Source organism: Misgurnus anguillicaudatus, chromosome 22 (genome assembly GCF_027580225.2).
Source record: "Misgurnus anguillicaudatus chromosome 22, ASM2758022v2, whole genome shotgun sequence".
Taxonomy (NCBI): Eukaryota; Metazoa; Chordata; class Actinopteri; order Cypriniformes; family Cobitidae; genus Misgurnus; species Misgurnus anguillicaudatus.
In genome coordinates this window covers 23,802,867-23,821,030 of record NC_073358.2, presented here as the reverse complement: position 1 = coordinate 23,821,030, position 18,164 = coordinate 23,802,867, and the positions used below count along the sequence as shown (strand labels likewise).

The 18,164-nt window shown below is 40.7% G+C and overlaps 1 long non-coding RNA gene across 1 annotated transcript; it reads left to right on the top strand.

The window, feature by feature from the left end:
- Nucleotides 1–5,433: 5,433 nt before the first annotated feature.
- Nucleotides 5,434–15,239, top strand: LOC129440595 (uncharacterized). The gene is made up of 4 exons (XR_008643156.2): nucleotides 5,434–12,317; nucleotides 13,247–13,286; nucleotides 13,419–13,501; nucleotides 14,272–15,239. It is a non-coding gene; the product is annotated as an uncharacterized lncRNA (long non-coding RNA).
- Nucleotides 15,240–18,164: the final 2,925 nt, after the last annotated feature.

Below are 18,164 nucleotides of genomic sequence, written 5' to 3'. Positions count from 1 at the left end.
TTTTGGTATAAACGTGTTTTCTATACCAAGAAAGTGACAAGATGAAAACTACTATGCTCTGTTAAAAACTTTCACATAGCATCTTTAGGTTATAATAACATTAAAAATTCAAATCCATAATTTGATTTTCAAAGATTTATTATAAAAACTGATCTTTACCCCTTTTTTTCTTCAAAATGCTATAAGTCTATTGAATCAGTATATAAATGTGCATTAATCTTTGCCATGTTATATTCATTTAGTTGAACAGTGGTATACACTGATTAAAAAAAACATCAATGGCATTAATCAAAACATTTACTTTGTCATATTAAGAACATTTTCATTGCTGCTGTTATACTTGGGACGTCATTGCTTAACTTTTTTTGACAGCGATCAGCTGTAAAATGTTTTGGTCCTGCTCGATTTTTTGTTGACTTCGAGTAAAATAATGAAAAGTTTTTCATAAGATCCCCTGGGGTCAATGTGTTAGCATGACAGAAGCTTGATGCTGTTGTGTGAGAACAAGCAACAGCTGGCATTGCCTCTCATGAAAATAATTCGATTTTGATGGCTTACGTTTCTTCCCTGCCACTAAGTACAAAGTAGATGAGGAAATTCAAAGTCAGGGCGGTTTCACATTTGGTGCGATTGCCTGGTGCGAACCCGAGTTCGATTGCTCCCCCCCCCATGCCCCCATGGACTGTGTTCACATATTATTTTTGCATCCGAACCGCGGTACGCTTGCATCATCAAGCTGCAGCCGGCGCGTTCTCATGTTGCTTGGCAACCACTGTAAACGAGAAGACGACAAGCATGTTGATGAACTGCAAGCAGAGAGATGATTTCTGAATGCCTCTGCAAAAATTGACGTCGGTGGACAGCCCGTTGTCATCGATACGACTTTAGTGTTTTTGCGGCAGACAGACGCAAGTGCGTTTCTGTATTATTTCTTTGAAAACAAATCCAAAGGTTTAAAAAAATAAGAACAAAAGTCAAGCAAGCATTCTATGCATTTTGTTGTCAAGGTAAGTGCCCGCACACAAACACTCACGTCTGTTTTGGTGGGACATTCCATATAATACTTAATTAACAGCGGTTCACTTCCGCGATTTGGTGCGATTGCACTCACATCAGCAGCGAACCGATCTGGAGACCCTTTTTAAGCGGACTCGAATACGTTTCGCGGGTGCGCACCCGAGTTCGGAAGACAGCGTTCACATCATCCAAATGTACCGAACTCTGATGTCAATCGCACCCGGGTGAAAACGCCCTAATTGTTTACAATGCGTGGAGTGGAAGGGTGCGCTGTGATTTGTTAAGCAGATTTATTGCATTCTGCAGAAAAAGAGGACTGCCGTTTGTCATGGTTTGGAAAAAATGGGAGAAAAGATAACACGGCGAATATCCGATTTGCATAAAATGAAGAATTGGCTTTTTAATACCTTTACTTTTTTTATGTCCATGCCAGGGCTTTTATATTAGCCATTAAAGTTCAGTGTTAATTTTTCCAGGGATTTGAATTGATATCAAAAACAGGATCTAGAATTACAATTCGAATTTGAATTAAAGGAAGCAGAATTGCAATTCAATAGAAATTCAAAGAAATTAATATACATATTATACAGTAATTGAAGTGTTAAAAATCAAGCTTTCAGTATTATATCACTGTAAAAAATTTCGACATAATTTTACGGTAAAGTGCTGGCAGCTGGGGTTCCAGCAGTGTGCCGTAAAATACGCTTTCATTACCTTATTCTAAATTACGGCTGTTCTGTAAATTAATAGTAAAATACCGCAAGCATGTTTTAGCTGTGTATCGTAATCCTACGATTTCATTGCCGTATTCTAAATGACGGTTGTTCTTTAAATTTATGGTAAAATACTGGCAGCAGGGTTTCCAGCTGCATACTGTAATCCTACTGTTTAATTAACGTATTTTAAATTGCTGCTTTGTAGTTAAATAATAGAATGGCAAAGATAAGATGAGGAACCATAAAATTACAAAATAGGTTTGTGCAAAAATAACCGAGTCTATAGACATATTTAAACAAATTCAAGTTTATTATTATTTTTACACATCAATTTTGAGGTCATTGAAAAATCTTTGAAACAAAAATGGGCCAGGAACATTCCACAAAGAGTGACTAGCTCTTCACAGGAACAGGTCAGGTAGTCTGAAAGATAAACATAAAAAACCTTTGTAAGCAGTGTGTTAAAAGTAAATTTTATACTACAGGTGGCAGTAATAGTGTGATAGTTCCCCCAAAAATGAAAATTCTGTCATAATTTTCTAACTCTCATGTTGTTACAAACCTGATTAAATATTTTTGTTCTGATGAACACGAAGGAAGATATTTTGAGAAATGTTTGTATACAAACCGTTCATGAGCCCCATTCCCTTCCATAGTATCGTTGTTTCCTACTATCGAAGTGAATGGGGCTCATGAACGGTTTGTTTCCATCCATTTACTCTTTCAATAGATAAAGAAGATAAAGTGTACATGAATAACTCAACACTAAACCTCAACACAGCTGAATAATTCACAGCCTCTACACTCTAAAAAAATAATTCGTAAAAAAACGGATAATGTCCTGGCAGAAAATTACCGGTACATTTTCCGTTATGTTTACAGACATTTCCGTTTATTCAAAAACTGAACATTCTGTAGATTTATAGAACACTGTCCGAAGATTTTCAGAACATTTTCCGTAGCCTTTAGGGACACTTCAATCTGCCTATGAAACGCAACAATGGTGACAATCAACAACAAAGCTTCATGCCGCAATGCATGCTGGGTACCAGGATTGTAGAAATCTCTCTTAACATTTACTCTCACCATTGCTGAGATTTGTATCCAAAGTGTTGATGTCTCTGAAGCAAAAATCACAGCTGACACATTTGCAGCAATCTTATTCAATACAGTGTGTTTTTAGATCAGCATAGAGTGTCACTTTTATACATTTCAGCTCATCATTTTTATTTTATCATTTCATATTTAAATGTTAAGCAGCATAACATAAAAACAACCAAGCTTATATGACATCATAGACAATTCTCCTTCCTCAAGCAACAAGCAAGTTGCAATTGCTACAAGCAAAAACACTGTTGCAATGCTAAAAGAGCAGAGTCAGTTTTGTGAAGGTCAAGGGACAAAAGCCTAACTAAAGGGAACACTAATCACCATAGTGGTGACTTCAAATGAATCAATCTAAAACAAACACAAACTGTAGATTTAATGTGATAAATGTTGTGGTAAATATCCATTTGACTTACACGTCACGTCAGAAAGAAGATTTGTCTACTAAATCATTAATGATAAAAAATACATATTTAGTGAGTGTGGTGAAGGTTTTAACTAATGAGAAACTGAAACAACAATCTCTTCAATCTTTTATAACAGAAGACAGTAGAGCCACATAGTTATTAATATAAAAGCAACTGGCTCATCATAAACAAATGCTAAAAGGTTAAAAGATATCTAACAGACATTGATCATTCAAGAACACATCTGATGACATAATTAAATTCAGGCTACATACTGTAGAGCCCAATTGCAACAATACCCAGCTAGTATTAAATGGCTATGTTTTTAAAATACATGCAAAAATTTTAACAAGAAAAATGTATTTAAAAGCCTTCATACTTAGAGGAAACAGGTAGACAGATATGGTAATTTTCCCTGATTAGGCCTACTACACATCAAAGCATGAGTTAAACCACTGGCTCGAACAGTTAACATCTCTACACATACAGAAAGAGAGTGATCAACGTGTATCAAATAAATAAATTAAATTATAAAACACCCAAAACAACTTAAATTTAAAAACCATTCACAGCACTCAGACAGAGAGAAGCACGCGCGCCATCTAGTGCTCAAATAATAGATACAGATTTACGAGTTGATGTGCAAAAGCTTTACATTTACATCAATTAAATTATAGAAAATGTAAGAGTTTAAAGTGGTAAAAGAACATATTTATTATTTATTTTAACATGGCAAAATTGTATACAATGATTTTTGAAGTACAATTAAAACAAACCTATATCGTGAATTCGTCTTTCAAACATCTAACGGTTAATAAAAATTCCGTAGTCATATTATTGTACATCTAGCGTTAATGTCGTAATCTTAGACCCCCGCATTGGGTTTTTATGCAAGCATTTTTTTTATTATAATGAATTTAATTGACATAAACCCAAAGTAGACAGTCAAAATAACACAACAATACAATGAACAGTAAACATAAACATAAAGCCAGGGACAAGTAAATAAGGAATTACACAAACATATTAAAAGATTTACATATTGCATATGTTTTACTTGCTTTCTTATTACTTGAGAAAAAATGTCGGTAACACTTTATTTTACGACCCGCAAAGTACCGCGTAATTAAACAGAATTTACAGCGTACCTATTTGTAACAACAGGGTACCTCTACAGTACGTACTTTTAAGGGAATAATATTTTAAGTTTGGGGTAATAAGGGGGTAAGAATTATAAATTATTTGTACTCTAGGTGTTTTATAACTGCAGAGTGCCTGTTGTAGTATTGCATGGTATGTATGACTTAGTCAAGTCTATGGGGAAATTGTTTTATTTTAATGATTTTATTGTGAATTTTTCATATTGACTACTGAATGTTGTATGCAGTCGGTGTCTACGAGCCACGTCGGCAGGTGAATATAGCAGCACATCACTTTTATTTTAGAAGCCTATTACTTGCTTTTAAAAACAAAAGTCCAGCTGATTTAAAGTGGTTATCTTTTCTTTAAGGTAAGTACAATAATGATAGCAACTTGTTCCCTATTTACCAGGAAACTCTTACATTTGCGGGCGCTTTGCAATTTATTTACTTTTATTTCAAATGACACAATAATGACCACAAAGCAGCACGCTATTTGTTTATTTTTAATAGGTGTTATCATTGGTAGAATAAAACTTTGCAACATGTGTAAAGACAATTATTTTAGCCAAATATAATTATGCAATGGCAAACCAGAATGAAACAACAGCAGATATCAGCTCCCGCTAAAGCAAAAGACGAATCCATGCGTAGGCTACTGCGCAGGTGTAGCGCGCGGCCGTCTGCAGGTTTGCTGGAACGCGATCCTGAGGTGAAATTTCTTTAAGAGGTTTTAAAAACTTTCTTCACTTTAATTTACAGCCCGCAAATATAAGAGTTACTTGGTAACTCCTGTATACATATACAGATCAAAGAGGTACAAGTTGCTATTATTTTTATTGTGCTGTTATATTTTATTTGCCGACGTGGCTTGTAGACATCAACTGTAGCTATACAATACACTTCATCAGCAAATATGAAAAAAAAAACATATTAAACATAGACCATATTACCCATAGACGTAAGTCATACATACCACGTAATATTACAATAGGTACCCTGGCCTGTAGTTATGAAATACTTAGAGAATAATTTTCCATATATTCTTACCCCCTTATTACCCCAAACTTAAAATATTGTTCCCTTATACCTACAAGTATGTACTGTAGAGGTACTCTGTTGTTACAAATAGGTACGCTGTAAATTCGGTTTAATTACGCGGTACTTTGCGGGTCGTAAAATAAAGTGTTACCAAAATGTCTTTATATACATTTTAATTCGCTAGAAATGCGTTTTGTCTGTTTCTGTCTAAACCGTCACCGGCGTCACGTGACACACGCGATCTTTTTATTTTTTTTACAGACGCGATTCCTTCTATGACCTAATATGGAATCCATGACGACATATAACGCCAGCTCTCCGGCTATATAAAGCGCAGTTCCACACAGTGTTGAGTTATTCTGTGATGAGTTTAGGAAGAGAACGGTCAACCTTAAAACACTCTGCTGAGGACAGTGCAGTGCAGGTAGGGGAGGAAACATCTTAAACCTTATTAAGCATTAGAAAAAAAAAACACTTGTGTAAACGCTAACTGCGAATTCGTTTATAATTATGATAATTAATTCATGTGTTTTTATTAGAGATACAGAGATATATGTTATGCGTCGTGTAAATTGACCCGAAAAGTTTTGGAAACGAATCGCTTAACAAAGCGTTATTTACAATAGAATACTTTAAAACCTTTAAACGTCCAAAATTATTTTTTAAACTCAAACATCAAACAAACGTCGCATAGATAATCAAAACGAGCCCACATTGTATGAGACTGTGCCCTTAAGGCAATTTTTCACCACAGGGACCCGTTTAATCCTACAGAAAAATCCAGCTAAGACCAGCATAAACTGGTAGCTGGTTTAAGCTGGTTTTAGCTGGTTTAAGGTGGCAGTAGCTGGTCCAAGCCTGGCAATGCTTCCAAAACCAGCTTAAACCAATTTTTTCAGTAGAGAAGAGAAGTAGCTTTCACTGTAAAGGTGTAAAGGAATGGCCCTACTTTTAAAACACCTACGGTAAGCATAGTAAACACTTTGTTTTTAAACATCAACTTTTGCGCTTATGATAATTAATTGACTTACTTTTATAAATCAGAAGTAATTCTGCGTCAAGTAAATGAACACAAAAGGCAGATGTAAATGAACAAAAAAGGCAGATGTAAAGGCAATAATAAATAACAAAACACTACGATTAGATGTTGGGTCCTGCTTTGTAATGTAGTAATATGGTAATAATAAACACCATTTGATAACATTGCTTTTGCTAATATAATACTTGCCATGTTTATTAAATTAATGATAATTATGCTAAATAGAAATGTATTTACGCTAAAAGTAAATAGAAATGCTAACAAATTCAATTAGATGTGGAGTCCTGCCCTTGATGGGTGGGTGGCTCACAGAGCAGAGCTATATAGTTATTTACCATAAAATATTTAGATACCTTGTTTTAAAACGTCCCAACTATTTTGGAATCAAACCCGCAAAAATAATTATTTTCAAAACATGCCAGCCACGTCGACCCACTTTACAATACTTATGATAAATTTGTCATATTTTTGTCTTTCTATTAACTTGTTTTCTTCTTTGAGTTTAATTTTTAAACAGATAGTAAAACACTTGATCAGTTCAGTTTATATATTAAATAAAAAATTTACTTTAATCGTCTCAAAACTTTAGGTTGCTCGAAGGTCCTTGTTATTAGATTTTGGGACTGGCATAAAGACAGGAATGGCCCTACTTTTAAAACACCTAAGCATCTAATGTAAAGACCTTGTTTTTTAATATTACACATTTTTACATAATAAACAATAGATTTATATTTTTAATAGAGATTATTATCCATCGTGTACATACGTTAAAACAGATGTAAAGGCCAACAAGTTATTTTTAATTAAACACTTAACTAATACGATTAGAAGTAGGGTACTGCCCTGTAATGTGGGTTGTTGGCTCACAGGGCAGGGCCCTATAGTTATTTATTATGAAAATATCTAAATACCTTGTTTCAAAATGTTTCATAACCGAACAATCCCCACGAGAGGTGTCTAGAGCATACGTGCAAGCGGGACAGGGCCGTCTGCCATCCTGGAAGCCTTGGACTTCCAGGGTGTCTGACCCTACCGGCCAAGCCCAAAGACAGGACTCAAAAATGGGTGTGCAGGCGGGACAGGGCCGCCTGCCATCCTGGAAGCCTTGGACTTCTAGGGTCTCCAACCCTACCGTCAAATCTTGACAATAAGTCTTGGGTGGGACAGGGCTGCCTGCCATCCTGGAAGTTTTTGATTTCCAGGGTCTCTGACTACCACCAGAGCCTGAGGAGAGGTGTCCAGAGCATAAACGCAAGCAGGACAGGGCCGCGTGCCGTGCTGGAAGTCTTGGACTTCCAGGGTCTCTGACCTTACCTGCCAATCCTGACAAAAGGTGTCCAGAGCATACGCGCAAGTGGGACAGGGCCACTTGCCGTCCTCCAAGTCTTGTTCTTCTAGGGTCTTTGACCCTATTGGCAGAGCCAGATGCGAAATGTCCAGAGCATATGCGCAAGCGGGCCAGGGCTGCCTGCCATCCTGGAAGTCTTGGACTTCCAGGGTGTCTGACCCTAGCAGCCAAGCTCGGCGAGAGGTGTCAAGAGCACACACAAGCGGGACAGGGCCGCCTGCCATTCTGGAAGTCTTGGACTTCCAGGGTGTCTGACCCTACCGGCCAAGCTTGACGAGAAGTGTACAGAGCATACGCGCAAGCGGGACAGGGCCGCTTGCCATCCTAGAAGTCTTGGACTTCCAGGGTGTCTGACCCTACCGGCCGAGCCCAAAGACAGGACTCACAAACAGATGGGCAGGTGGGACAGGACCAGCTGCTCTACTGGAAGTCTTGGACTTCCAGGGTGTCTGACCCTACTGGTCAAGCAAGACGATGTGTCCAGAGCATACGCGCAAGCGGGACAGGGCCGCTTGCCGTCCTAGAAGTCTTGGACTTCTAGGGTCTCCGACCTTACTGTCAAAGCATGACAATAAGTCTTGGGTGGGACAGGGCTGCCTGCCATCCTGGAAGTTTTTGATTTCCAGGGTCTCTGACTACCACCAGAGCCTGACGAGAGGTGTCCAGAGCATACACGCAAGCGGGACAGGGCTGCCTGCCATCCTGGAAGCCTTGGACTTCCAGGGCCTCTGACCTTACCTGCCAATCCTGACAAAAGGTGTCCAGAGCATACGCGCAAGTGGGACAGGGCCACCTGCCGTCCTGAAAGTCTTGTTCTTCTAGGGTCTTTTATCCTATTGGCAGAGCCAGGTGAGAAATGTCCAGAGCATATGCACAAGCGGGACAGGGCCGCCTGCCATTCTGGAAGTCTTGGACTTCCAGGGTGTCTGACCCTACCGGCCAAGCTTGACGAAGGGTGTACAGAGCATACGCACAAGCGGGACAGGGCCGCTTGCCATCCTAGCAGTCTTGGACTTCCAGGGTATCTGACCCTACCGGCCAAGCCCAAAGACAGGACTCAGGTCTCTGACCCTACCGTCAAAGCTTGACAATAAGTCTTGGGTGGGACAGGGCCACCTGCCATCCTGGAAGTTTTGGACTTCTAGGGTCTCCAACCCTACCGTCAAAGCTTGACAATAAGTCTTGGGTGGGACAGGGCTGCCTGCCATGCTGAATGTTTTTGATTTCCAGGGTCTCTGACTACCACCAGAGCTTGACGAGAGGTGTCCAGAGCATACACGCAAACGGGACAGGGCCGCCTGCCGTCCTGGAAGTCTTGGACTTCCAGGGTCTCTGACCTTACCTGCCAATCCTGACAAGAGGTGTCCAGACCATACGCGCAAGTGGGACAGGGCCACTTGCCGTCCCGCAAGTTTTGTTCTTCTAGGGTCTTTGACCCTATTGGCAGAGCCAGATGCGAAATGTCCAGAGCATATGCGCAAGCGGGACAGGGCCGCCTGCCATTCTGGAAGTCTTGGATTTCCAGGGTGTCTGACCCTACCGGCCAAGCTTGACGAGAGGTGTCCAGAGCATACACGCAAGCGGGACAGGGCCGCTTGCCGTCCTAGAAGTCTTGGACTTCCAGGATCTCTGACTCTACCGTTCAAGCTTGATGATAAGTCTTGGATGGGACAGGGCTGCCTGCCATACTGAATGTTTTTGATTTCCGGGGTCTCTTACTACTGGCCAAGCCTGACAAGACTTGTCCAGAGCATACACGCAAGCGGGACATCCTGGAAGTCTTGGACTTCTAGGGTCTCCGACCTTACTGTCAAAGCTTGACAATAAGTCTTGGGTGGGACAGGGCCGCCTGCCGTCCTGGAAGTCTTGGACTTCCAGGGTCTCTGACCTTACCTGCCAATCCTGACAAGAGGTGTCCAGAGCATACGCGCAAGTGGGACAGGGCCACCTGCCGTCCTGCAAGTCTTGTTCTTCTAGGGTCTTTGACCCTATTGGTAGAGCCAGATGAGAAATGTCCAGGTTCCAGGGTGTCTGACCCTAGCGGCCAAGCTCGGCGAGAGGTGTCAAGAGCACACGCAAGCGGGACAGGGCCACCTGCCATCCTGAAAGTCTTGGACTACCAGGGTGTCTGACCCTACCGGCCAAGCTTGACGAAGGGTGTACAGAGCATACGCGCTAGCGGGACAGGGCCGCTTGCCATCCTAGCAGTCTTGGACTTCCAGGGTGTCTGACCCTACCGGCCAAGCCCAAAGACAGGACTCAGGTCTCCGACCCTACCGTCAAAGCTTGACAATAAGTCTTGGGTGAGACAGGGCCACCTGCCATCCTGGAAGTCTTGGACTTCTAGGGTATCTGACCCTACTGTGAAAGCTTGACAATAAGTCTTGGGTGGGACAGGGCTGCCTGCCATTCTGGAAGTTTTTGATTTCCAGGGTCTCTGACTACCACCAGAGCCTGACGAGCGGTGTCCAGAGCATACACGGAAGCGGGACAGGGCCGCATACCGTCCTGGAAGTCTTGGACTTCCAGGGTCTCTGACCTTACCTGCTAATCCTGACAAAAGGTGTCCAGAGCATACGCGCAAGTGGGACAGGGCCACTTGCCATCCTGCAAGTCTTGTTCTTTTAGGGTCTTTGACCCTATTGGCCAAGCTTGACGAGAGGTGTCCAGAGCATACACGCAAGCGGGACAGGGCCGCCTGCCGTCCTGGAAGTCTTGGACTTCCAGGGTCTCTGACCCTACCAGCCAAGCTTGACAAGAGGTGTACAGAGCATACGCGCAAGCGGGACAGGGCCGCTTGCCATCCTAGAAGTATTGGACTTCTAGGGTGTCTGACCCTACCGGCCGAGCCCAAAAACAGTACTCAAAAACGGGTGCTCAGGTGGGACAGGGCCAGCTGCTCTACTGGAAGTATTGGACTTCCAGGGTGTCTGACCCTACCGGCCAAGCTTGAAGAGAGGTGTACAGAGCATACGCGCAAGCGGGACAAGGCCGCTTGCCATCCTAGAAGTCTTGGACTTCTAGGGTCTCCAACCCTACCGTCAAAGCTTGGCTTTAAGTCTTGGGTGGGACAGGGCTGCCTGCCATCCTGGAAGTTTTTGATTTCCAGGGTCTCTGACTACCACCAGAGCCTGACGAGAGGTGTCCAGAGCATACACGCAAGCGGGACAGGGCCGCCTGCCGTGCTGAAAGTCTTGGACTTTCAGGGTGTCTGACCCTAGCGGCCAAGCTCTGCGAGAGGTATCAAGAGCACACGCAAGCGGGACAGGGCCGCCTGCCATCCAGGAAGTCTTGGACTTCCAGGGTGTCTGACTCTACCGGCCAAGCTTGACGAGAGGTGTACGGAGCATACGCGCAAGTGGGACAGGGCCGCTTGCCATCCTAGAAGTCTTGGACTTCCAGGGTGTCTGACCTTACCGGCCGAGCCCAAAGACAGGACTCACAAACTGATGCACAGGCAGGACAGGGCCACCTGTTGTCCTGGAAGTTTTGGACTTCCAGGGTCTCTGACCCTACCGGCAGAGCCCGACGAGAAGTCTTGGACTTCCAGGGTGTCTGTTCCTAACAGCTGAGCCCACAGATAGAACTCAGAAACGGATGCACAGGTGGGACAGGGCCCCTGTTGTCCTGGAAGTTTTGGACTTCCAACCCTACTGGCCAATCCCGATGAGGTGTCCAGAGCATACGCGCAGGCGGGACAAGGCCACTTGCCGTCCTGCAAGTCTTGGACTTCTGGAAGTCTTGGACTTCTGGAACTCTTGGACTTCCAGGGTGTCCTACTCTACCGCCCTAGCCCAAAGAAAGGACTCAGGAGCATATGCGTAGTTGGCACTTCCAGGGTGTCCGACCTTTCCTGCTTAGCCCCGAAGCAAGGACTCTGAAGAGGACACGCAGGCGGGACAGGGCCGCCTGACGTCCTGGAAGTCTTGGACCTCCGGACGGCCGAGCCCAAGGAGAGAGCTCACCCCTATACACGGTCATGGTCGGCATTGGCCATTACATTGACGTTGTGAAAACGCTTTCGAGAAATCGTAAGAGGGAGAGGCTCACATAGCGTCAGCTTCAAACGCAATGTCGAGAGACTGTTCTCGAAAGGGAACAACGTAAAGCTAGGCAAACACTAAACATACTAGCCTAAACTGAACTATAAACATAACAGTAAACTAAACTTTAAATAACTAGACTTAATAGACTTCATACAGGAAACTTACAAATAAATCAGCACAGGACAGCAAACACAAGCTTATCAAGGGGTCAACAGGTGTGAGGCAAGATAATTAACCCAATTAACAACAAAGGAAACAATGACATGTTCTTCCACACAAAACAAGTAACGTTGTCACGATCCTGACAAAAGACTAGAAAAGCATGAATGATAGAGGCAGGATCGTGACATATGGTGAAATTGTCATATTTGTCATATCTTTAACTTCTTCTGTGAGTTCAATTTGTTTTACAGATAGTAAAAACAGTTGATGGAATGTTGTTAGATGACCAACTCATGTAAGTAAATCTCTGTTGTTTTTTCTGCACTTTGTCTTGTAAAATTTTTCCAGACAGCAGTTGTCAATAACAAATGTTACCTTGGACCACAAAACCAGTCATAAGTCGCACAGGTATATTTATAGCAATAGACAACAATAGTTGTATGAGTCAAAATTATTGATTGTTCTTGCTCAAAATACTTAGGATATTAAGTAAAGATCATGTTTTATGAAGATATTTGTAAATTTAGGACTTCATTTGGACAACTTTCAAGGCGATAATCTCCATATTTAGTTTTTTTTGGCCACCCTCAGTTTCCAGGTTTTTTAAATAGTTGTATTTTGCCCCAATATTTAGATTTTTCCTAACAAAAACCTTACATCAACGGAAAGCCTATTTTTTCAACTTTCAGGTGATATGTTAATCTCAATTTAAGAAATATACCCTTATGACTTGTTTTGTGGTCCAGTGCTGTTGTTTTGTGTGTGTGTGTGTGTGTGTGTGTGTGTGTGTGTGTGTACCTGGTAATTATCACGTTGCGGGGACCTATTGTCCCCACAAATATAGGAATACCAGTGTTTTTGTGACCTTGTGGGGACATTTTGATGTCCCCATTAGGAAACAAGCTTATAAATCAAACAGGATGATGTTTCTTGAAAAGGTGAAGTAGGAGAAGGGTTTCTGTGATGGTTGGGGTTAGGGAATGGGGTAGGTAAGGGGAATAGAATATACAGTTTGTTCAGTATAAAATGCATTACGTCTATGGAATGTCCCCACAAAACTTGGAAAACAGAATTTGTGTGTGTGTTGCAGAAACTTTTTATCTTATGTCTAAACTTAAGATATGATATGTAAAATTTTGATATTTTGCAAATTCATATTACGGAAGCAAATAAAGTTGATTTAGGATTCTCACCTTATCTCACCAAATCTTATCTCATCTCTAGATCTTAGATCACTCTATCATGTTCGGCTATCAACTCTCAGGTCTGTTACCAAGCAACCAACCATACAGTAAACAAAATGAATGCCCTTTTTATTTCAATGGGGCAGAAATAATTTTTTAATTAAATTCATTGTAATCATAGTCTGTGTATTTTATTATTGTTTTTGTTTTAGCATCAATAATGAGGCACTTGAGGAGTGGCAGGCTGTGCAAAAGGGCACATCTCAAAACATGCAGCTGGACAATAATACCATAGGTAATAGGTATGGTATACATTACAGCTCTCTTTATTTCTTACCAAATCTAAACTAGACTAAAGCCCGGTACACACCAAAAGGTAATCGGGCTGAATTTGGGTTGATTTTCCCCCTAGGTAAAAATCTTAGGTAATGTCCCGATCATCTTTGTGGTCGAACCGATTATCTTAGATTTTCCTTTGGTGCGTGGTGTGTTAAGAGTGTCTGAATCTGAATCGTGAATTGAATATGATAATTAATTGACATGTTTTTGTTTTTTAATTAGAAATTATGCTGCATCGTGTAAACGGATCCAAAAAGCAGACGTAAACCCCAAAATAAAGAAAAGGGGGACCTAAACATTATTAGGCAGGTGGTCATAATGTTATGGCTGTGTGTGTGTGTGTGTGTATATATATATAATATTAATTATTTATCATATTTAAAGACCTATATAACCCTTAAACTATTTGGGAATCAAACAAGCAAAGATAATTATTTTCAAAACATTTACTCACCCTCATGTTGTTACAAACCTGTATACATTTCTTTGTTCTGATGAACACAAAGGAAGATATTTTTGAAGAATGTTTGTAACCAAACCGATCAGAGGCCCCACCCATTTTATTCATTTTTTCTACTGTGGAAGTCAATGGGGCCTCTGATCGTTTTGGTTGCAAACATTCCTCACCCTCTGCGCTGTATAAGTCAAACACATTATAAGAGAAGTGGCTTGGTGTTGACACTGGACACCAAAGACATTTCCCAAGAATAACTGTCATTCAAACAGGTAGGAAGCTGCAGATGGGGGAAAAGACAGAGAGGACCAGGCTCAATGACTGATGGAAAGCTCTTCATACAGGCATCAGTCAATCAGAACACCTGAGAGGATGCTGCACATTCACTGTGATGAAACTGTGAAGACAACTCAGACAGAGACTGAAAACAACACCAATGAAATCACAAAGCATTCAAGAGACGGACACGAGCCTCCGCCAATAATAACATAATTAAAGTAAATAAAGATATAAAAGATGAAAGTGCTTCTTCCAGTGCTGCTTCCAGGACCGAAATTGCCTGTTTAGAGTCAATTTAACATAGAATATTTATGTTATAAAAACAGAAATATTCTGGGAGAAAAAAGAGCAGTGCGACGCGGCTTTTCATATTGCTAAGCAACCACCGAGTCAGCTGTCTTGTCAATCAAATATTGAAGCATGAGCGCTCTTTTGCTGTTTACTGTCATATTAGCAGAAACTTTAAAAAGAGGGCGCTTGCTCTGACCTTGTTTGAGGGTGAGAGGTGCACAAACACACAGGAGACAGTGAGCGAGTGGAGTCCGGCTCTTCAAAGCAACTGTAAACTTCACTCACTACAACATAAGGCCCGCCTCTCCCCTCATTCGATTGGACAATGGAAAGACGCGAATGACGTCGGGCACTTCTTCGCTCTCAGCGCTCCTTCAAAAACGCAAACGCGCCCTGCCCATAGAATATCATTCAAAAAAGGCGCCTGCAACTCCCATAAATGCTTTTGGTGTGACTGGCCCCAAATTTAAAGGTTTCATTAGCGTGCAGTGTCCTCAAAATGATTTCTGCGTATATGTTCATGCAGATTTTGCCCGGATTATTGAATGTACAGACCCTTTTATGGACATTATTTATGGTTATATTAAAGGAGTTATGCAGTCCAAAACAGATGTTTACTGTAGTAAAACCATGTTTTGCCAATGGTAATCAATAAAGCAAGACAACATGGTTCATTTTCATAAGGGTCATTGATTAAAGGTATGATGTAGGAACACATCTAAGATTTTAACTGTTCTTTGCTAGATGTTAACTTTGAATTGGAACAGTACTTGGCCATCTACTGATGATGTTTCAAAAGTATTCAGTCGTTGTAATACAAGTCCAGACAGAAAATGCATATTAATAAGTGGCCAACACATACCACTCAGTAATTTCAGTGCAGTTCCTCCCCCTACGCCCACCACTCATGCAACGATTTACTGTAATTTTATAAAACAGTTCAGTACCGTAAAATTAGGCCGTAAATTTACGGATTTTTTTTACAGTGTGTCAGATATGATTGCGTTACATATTCTATAAATTATATTAGTTTGAACTACTTGTACAGATTACATTAACAGAAAATGTTTTCCCCCAGCAAATAAAAAACTCTAGTCATATAACAAATAGTTAAGTAATTTTATGGAACACGATAGAACTTGACTTTATTTCCCAGAATGCTTTACTTTAACCAAGTTTGGTTGTTGCTAAACATATTTCCAAATTTACTTTCCTAACACTGAATGTATGTAAGATTCTTTCTGTTGTGTGATTGTAGAATTTATTTGAATTTCCATGAATTTAATTCCATTTCCTGTCATTCAAATTCAATTTCCTGTAGGGTGGAGTCAATTCAATTCAAATTCCAATTCATGATTTGAATGGAGGCTAATTCTGAAATTCTGAATTGTGCACAAGCCTGTCTGTTACTCTCCACGCAGTCTCATATTGAAAGAGCTGAACACAGAATACGTTGATGTTCATTGTATTTATACACGCAGTGTAGTGTAGCCTATACTTCTGCATTGCTGACAAACGAGACGCATGTACAATGTCTATCAGAAGGTTTATTCATAAGTTAGTAAGATTGCCTTGATGTTTTTGAAATAAAAACAACATGCGTAATATTGCTCAGCATAACCATGTAAGCGCTGCCTATATCCCAGCTAAAGTCTTTTAATCAGAAGAGATTAGAGAAATTAGGTGCATTAAAGTTTGATCACTCATTGATACCACATTGATTTCAATCTTTGATATGGCCTTAGACAGTCAGTATAAGTTATTAAGGTTATATTTTTAAAGAATGTTTTTTACATTATGTAGGATGATTTCATCAGGTGACTTTAGCACATTGTTTTGCTTGCAATATTTTTTTGTTTAGTGTAGTCTATCTGAGCTCATCCATCTAGCTCATCCATAAACAACAATCAATTCACAGGTATATTTATCTGTATGTATTTACCAATTTGACCTCCAGGTGGAGATGTTATTGCAAATAGCATATGAAAATGTATATAAGAGATTTTTTGTTCAACAGCTTTCACATAAAGCAAGACTTATAGAATGAAGATGACTGTAGAATTATAATTTCTTAGGTTTAATTTACTTGCTCATTTACTAATTATAGCCGTGTGCAACTTAAAAATATGTAAAAACTTTTCATAGTTTATCTGTTTTTGTTGTAACCTGATGTATTTCACAAAAATAATTCTTGGTAATTTTGATTATGTGTTTTTAAAACTGAAAATGACTTGGCATAAAACTATGTGTAGTAGCTTGGCAAGTGTCAGTGTTGTGTACAGTTTTTCACATGATAATTGTCACATGACGTACACACATGCACTGATGAATAATAAAGGGTCATGTTTAAAAGTGCTGACAAACCAGCTGACGTTCGCCATGCCCGCTGAGTTCTGCCCACAAAGCTCTCCAGACCCCCTCTCTTCATATGACATATGTGAAGTTCCAATCTTTTTACAATGTTCAGAGTAATGTCACCCTGCCTAATAGTATGATCTAATTAAGACATAATGAGCATCAAAGTTTGATTTCAATCTTTGATTTCCCATGCATGTACTAAATAAAGAGGTGCAGGGCAAATTCATAACCATATGTACAATGAGGAAAATAAGTATTTGATCACCCTGCTAATTGCAAGTTCTTTTTTTTGCACTTTTTTGTATTTGTCACTCATGCCACGCTGCGTCATAATGTTGTAATAAACAACTCTTGGGAATGAAGTTTGTGTGATCTAAGCCTTCCTACCACCTCTCCTTGGCTTCACTCGGGACACACTATGACAAATCTTGGGTTTAGGTCTGGAAACTGGCTAGGCCACGCCAGAACCGTGATATGCTTCTTACAGAGCCACTCCTTGGTTATCCTGGCTGTGTGCTTTGGGTCATTGTCATGTTGGAAGACCCAGCCTTGACCCATCTTCAATGCTCTAACTGAGGGAAGGAGGTTGTTCCCCAAAATCTCGCAATACATGGCTCCTGTCATCCTCTCCTACATACAGTGCAGTCGCCCTGTCCCATGTTCAGAAAAACACCCCCAAAGCATGATGCTACCACCCCCATGCTTCACAGTAGGGATGATGTTCTTGGAACTCATCATTCTTCTTCCTCCAAATACGTTTGGTGGATTTATAACCAAAAAGTTCTATTTTGGTCTCATCTGACCACATGAGTTTTCTCCCATGACTCCTCTGGATCATAAAAATGGTCATTGACAAACTTAAGACGGGCCTGGAAATGTGCTGGTTTAAGCAGGGGAACCTTTCGTGCCATGCATGATTTCAAACCATGACGTCTTTGTGTATTACTAACAGTAACCTTGGAAACGGTGGTCCCAGCTCTTTTCAGGTCATTGACCAGCATTTTTTTAGATTATGTCTCTCACAGTGGACATGCACCCACACTGACAATTTCAGACCCCTCCATGATTTCTAAGTGGGAGAACTTGCAAAATAGCAGCATGTTCAAATACTTATTTTTCTCACTGTATACCAAAACACAACTGCATGCAATGCTTTTAGAACATTTCCCCTGGTTTCACAGACAATGATTAAGGCTAGTCCAAGACTAAAACACATGTTTTTGGTATATCAACTGAT